This window comes from Coturnix japonica, chromosome W (assembly GCF_054131305.1).
Source record: "Coturnix japonica strain WE chromosome W, WE-NBRP24, whole genome shotgun sequence".
Taxonomy (NCBI): Eukaryota; Metazoa; Chordata; class Aves; order Galliformes; family Phasianidae; genus Coturnix; species Coturnix japonica.
Window position 1 is genome coordinate 24,299,535 of NC_140701.1, and position 6,000 is coordinate 24,305,534.

A 6,000-nucleotide genomic window follows, 5' to 3' on the forward strand; every position below is an offset into this window, starting at 1 on the left:
ATTCTATGATTCTATGACGTCCTGTCATTGTATGAGTGCCCTCTTTGAGCAAACACTCTCTGAGAGGCCTCACCACATGTCAGGAATTAGTCACTGATCACTAGAAATCTGGTGTTGAATTCAACAGATTTCAAAGCTCATTCATGATACTGTTGTCTTTCAGGAGCTGTTGACCATGATGATGCAGGGAAATCTCAGGGGAGACGAGTGGGAAGGATAAAAATGACATCCTCTACTGCTCAGCTAGGTTGGGCTCATGGTACACAGGGAGCTAATAAAAGTGGGCAGAGATGTAGAGAGACAGCTGTGCCCAGAAGAAGCTCTTGTGCACAGCACAGCCTGCAGGTGACAGAAGGAGAGGAGAGAAATTGGATTGAGCTTACAAGATATGTACTGTGTGAGCGGGCTGCGAGCTCTATGAAGGAGCATTGCTCACAGACCACGACACGGTAAGTCTCATGCAGTAGGCAATGCAGCTGCTTTTAATAGAGGGTTAACAAAATATGCGACATTCCATAGCAGATTGGCTGCAGGTAATGCATGCTTCTATACTTTGGAAAAAGCCTTCTGGTCCATCTGAGGGCTTCTGTGCTGCAGCTAAAGAGCTGGGGGGGGGGGGGGGGAGGGGGAGCTGCATGTCCCAGCACGGCTGCAGGCTGTGCAGCCGGGGCTGCAGGCGGGTGCCCAGGGCTGTCCTGCAGAGCAGGGTCCCTGCTGTGCCCCAGGGGCTGTGTGCTGCGTATGGGACTCTGCCGCCTGCCAGGCTCAGCACTCAGCCTGCCCGGGGAGCTGCCCAGGGGAAGGAGTCCCCCGGCAGGACTTGTGCCGCCACAGCTGATGCCGAGGGCAGGGGAACACAGCTCCACTGCACAACAGTATGTTTGTGAGGGTGCTTTGCTTGAGGAGAGTCAAGGCAGGGGGTTTGCTTTTCCTGTTCTGGGGGAATCTTAATTTTCAGTAGACTTGAATAATTCACTTAATCTGCAAAAAGGCAGTTTTTATTGGATTCACGCTGAATGGCACAGAGGCTGTTTTTGGGACTCTAAGAGCAGTTGGGTTTAAGGTACGAGACATGAAACACATGAAAATATCCAGGGAGGCGGGATAAAAAAATAAGAGGAAGGTTCGAGCTCCATATGCTGCTTCTGCTTAAGGAATGCTGAACAACATGAAATTAAATGCAAGTAATGGTGCTAGATCTACACTCTTGTAGGAGAATGAAAACATTTTATATTACTGCAGAAGGAGTGTCTCTGAGAATGGTCTGGACTTGTCATTACCTTCTGCACTCTGAACAGGACTCCAAGCCAGGAACAGCAGATGCCCAACAGCAGCTCCATCAGCGAGTTCCTCCTGCTGCCATTTGCAGACATGCGGCAGCTGCAGCTCCTGCACTTCTGGCTCTTGCTGGGCATCTACCTGGCTACCCTCCTGGGCAACGGCCTCATCAGCACAGCCGTAGCCTGCGACCGCCGCCTGAATACCCCCATGTACTTCTTCCTCCTCAACCTGGCCCTCCTTGACCTGGGCAGCATCTCCACCACTCTCCCCAAAGCCATGGCCAACATCCTCTGGGACACCAGGGCCATCTCCTACGCAGGATGTGCTGCACAGCTTTTTTTTCTATCTCTTCTTCACGTCAGCAGAGTATTCCTTTCTCGCCATCATGTCCTATGACCGCTACGTTGCCATCTGCAAGCCCCTGCACTACGAGACCTTGATGGACAGCAGAGCTTGTGCCACCATGGCAGCAGCTGCCTGGGGCACTGGGGTTCTCTGTTCCCTGCTGCACATTGCCAGTACATTTTCACTGCCTCTCTGCCAAGGCAATGTTGTCAGTCAGTTTTTCTGTGAAATCCCCCAGATCCTCAAGCTCTCCTGCTCAGAATCAAATCTCAGGGAAGTTGTGTTTATCTTTTTTACTATCAGTTTAGCCTTTGGGTGCTTTGTTTTCATAGTGGTGTCCTATGTGCAGATCTCCGTGGCTGTGCTGAGAATGCCCTCTGAGCAGGCATGGCACAAAGCCTTCTCTACGTGCCTTCCTCACCTGGCCGTGGTCTCCCTTTTTGTCAGCACTGGCTTTCTTGCCTACCTGAAGCCCCCCTCCATTTCCTCCCCACTCCTGGATCTGACAGTGGCTCTTCTGTATGCAGTGGTTCCTCCAACACTGAACCCTCTTATCTACAGCATGAGGAACAGGGAGATCAAGCACGCTCTCAGGAAGGTGTTGCAATACGCACTATTCCAGGTTCGATAATATGCACAACTTTCTCACAGAATTGCCAGTGATGGTTCTTTATGTTCTATGCATCTTTGATTGTCTGTTTGTGTGTGAGATAGCAACGTGCAAAAAAAAAACAAAACTATGATTGAACTTACAAATAAAAATTTATTTCACTTCTTTCCTATCTACTTTCCATTTTCTCACTCAAAGAGCTCATGTAAACATGGAACCAGATTCCCTGAATAGTTTAAAAGTTTCCCAAAAGGCTTTCAAGTTAGACTTGAAATCTCTTCTCTCTTCCTTCTTTGTATGGGTCTGGGGGAGGTACAGCCACAGACAGCGGCACAACATGCTCTTTTCATTCCTTTTCACTTTATCCCGCCACAGTGCCCTCAAGTCCTCTCATTTGTTCTGGATTGAAGGTCTTGTGTGTCTTGCAACAGTCCTGTACTCTACAGGAGCACTCTATTGCTGCAGTCAGTAGCTGGCAATATGAACGGCTGTGTCAGAGCTGGTCTCCTTGCTGGCACTGCCATAACAAGAGGGCCCCTTCAGAGCAGGACCAGAGAACTGGAGGCCTCTTCCAAAGCAGGTGTAAGGAATATACCTCAGGAGCTGCTCCCTGAGAATGCTTCAAGATGTTTTGTTGCTTTTTACTGCATGACTGGGTCAGATTGAAGAGTCCCAAGGAGATCTGTAAAAGACTCAGGGCAGTGCTGTAGTTTAAAGTTTATGGGTTGAGATAAAGAGAAAAAGAAAATGATAATAATTATGACAAATGTATTTATACATACATAATATATTTAGAATATTTTCACATATATGCAACATATGAATTAGCAAACATATGTGAATAGATAATAATACGTATGCATAACTGTTTGCAAGTCCAGGACCTGTTGCAGGGGTTTTAACAGCCACAGGGTTCACTGTAGGAGCTGAAGCAGCTGTCGGGATGCTGCAGGAACTGGAACAAGTGCAGAGCTCATTGCCGGGGCTGCAGTCACCACAGGACCTGTGACTAAATTGGAACAGCCACTGTGCTCATTGGTAGGGTTGGAGTGACCACAGGGCTGTACTTCCTGGCACCGTGCACCTCCCTTGGGAGGAATTTGTTTCATTTCCTTATCACAATACTTGGAACAGCTACAGGACCTGTAGCAGGAGTGACTGCAGAGCTCATTATGTGGGGTGGAATGACAGCGGTATCTGTCCAGAGCATGGAGCATCTGCAGGACATGTAGCAAAAACATGCATCTACTGCCTATGAATATGTAGATGAGTTCCTGTAGATTTGTTGAATATGTATGAGCTTGGTTTTGAGATATGTAACGATTCTGCATGCTAGTGTGCATGACAGGAGGAGTGATTCCCCTTTGCACCCTGCTCTGAATAAACACATCCCTGCTTTATGACCTAACCCTGGGTTATAGCGTTTGATTCCACAAGTCAGTTTGGTGACCCAGATGGGACCAGCTCTGTTTGGCTGCAGGACCAGCTGAGAGGGGGAACACTTTTGGCTCACCCCAAGATTTCTCTGCCCTACTGGAACGAAAGGAGAGTGCACACTGCAGTGGGACACTGGTGGAGAAATCCTACCAAGATGGGTGAGAGGGAACCTTCTCCGATTGCCAAGTTTACCCTATCAGATCCACTGGTGAAATTGTAGCTAGGAGAGCAGGATAAAGAGGTTTGTTTTCTGGTGCAGATGGGTGCTTCTTACTACGCATCTATGACTTTGTAACAGCAGTAGAAACTATTGCCCCAAAGTGAAAAGTCTTGCTTTCTTAAGACTTTAATATTTATTCTAGGTAAACAGGTAGGAATACATAGTTTTCTACATGCCACATTCACCAAAGCCTTTGCTAGGGCAAGATTTACTAGAAAAAAAATGGAAGTTGAAATAAAGTCTAAAGGAAAAGTGGAGTCTGAGGTAAAAGAAGAATAGTTAAAAGAGATGCTTAGTTTAGTACTGATCACTACCCCTGCAGGGACTGGGATTTCAGACAAAGTGAGTAAGTTCACCCTGGGGTGTGTGTTGTGCAAAACCAAGGAAGGGCTAAGAATGCAGCACCAATGGCATTCAGAATAAAGCAGGGAGCTCAGCCGGTTTGGATTACACAGTACTCCTTCATATTCAAAGACAGGAAAGCAATCCAGCCAATAATTGATCATATTCAGAAACTCAGGTTGTTAATGGAGTGTGAGTCAAAAATACAACGCACCCATCCTCCTGATTAGAAAAATGTACAGGAACTACTGGATACTACAAGATTCAAGGGCTATCAACAGAACAGTGGAGGATTTATATCCATTGGTAGCATATCCCTATACACCGTTTACAAAATTATCAGGGGAACTGGCATGGTCCCTCTTGTGCCATCCCGTGGCACTCAGTCTGCGTTGCTGCAAGGGTTGGACTGAGGCACCAGCTCTGTCAGCCTCATCTCAATTTTGTTGTACCACAGCGGCATCTCCCGGTGGTGGGTGATGAGGTCGTAGAGGCTGTCAAATGCTCGGCTGTCAGTCAGAAAGAACCTGTGGATGCTGGCGTCCTGCTGCCGGTGGATGTGACAATGCTGCACCTTCCTATTACAAGAGATGGACAGAATACAGTCCCCAACCAAAATTTCACACTCCCTGACAAGAAAGGAGCCATCAGGAGCCCCCATCTCAGTGCAGTACTCTGTCAGCAGCCACTCAGCAATGTGCCGCCCACCGCGTGGCTCATCTTCCACCATTTGGCGCTCTGCTGTCTGCTCCTCTGGATTCGCCATCTGCTCCATTGTCAGACATGAACCCATGGCTCCTTACCGCTCACTTCAAGCCACCTCAGCTTTGGTGGGGCTTGCCAATGGTCTTTATAGCATCTGCTAACACCCACACTAGGTGTCTGGTGATTATGTTGAGAGGGTCTGTCTGGCATGGACAGTCACAGTCTTTCAGTTTTCTCCCTCCATGTCTGCTGAAATTAATGGCAGGGGGAAGAGCAGGGGGGTTTGGAGAGTGTACAAAAACGGAGGACATGGAGGCACAGGCTTTGTTTCCAGACAGTAAATATTTAAAATGAGATTAAAAAACAAGATACCAAAAATTGATAGAGGTCTTAGGAGGGCAGGTGGGAGAAGGAGGGTGGGTTAGGGTTCAAAACAAAATAATAGTCCCTATTATGCGCCATAATTATGGTTGAGCACAGGAAAACTTACAGGGGAACAGAGGCTCTTTATAAATAGCTGAGCCATCAGATTATGGCTCGGAGGTTATACACCACCACTGAATAGGTAACACAGCAATGTGAGGTTTGTTTGCAGAATAATCCTAGAACCAGCCCCAAGGTTTCTGTGGAACAAATAGGGAAGGGAATTCACCCTGTGCAACAGTGGCAAATGGATTTCCCTGAACTCCCAAGAAATGGATGGTTTCGTTATATGCTAGTTCTGACCAATACATTTCAGAATAGCCATATGGGATTCATTCCCTGACCATACTCAGAATGTCCAGCATAGGGAAAAGAGAGTGAATAAACCCTGCAGTTGTAATAGTTGCAGAAATAAAGGATCTCAGACAGACATTTGAAATTGAGACAGGGTATGGGAATATGAATACCTGGGTAGAATGTATTAAATATACCGTCCAGAGTCTCAACCATAGCGATTGCTATGCTTCATCATTCATCAGGATGGCCTGTGGATCAGGTAGTACACTTTCCACTGCAGTGGACCCGGGACCCCCAAGGGATGTGATACATGATTACCCTGTATCAAAAGAAAGCTGCC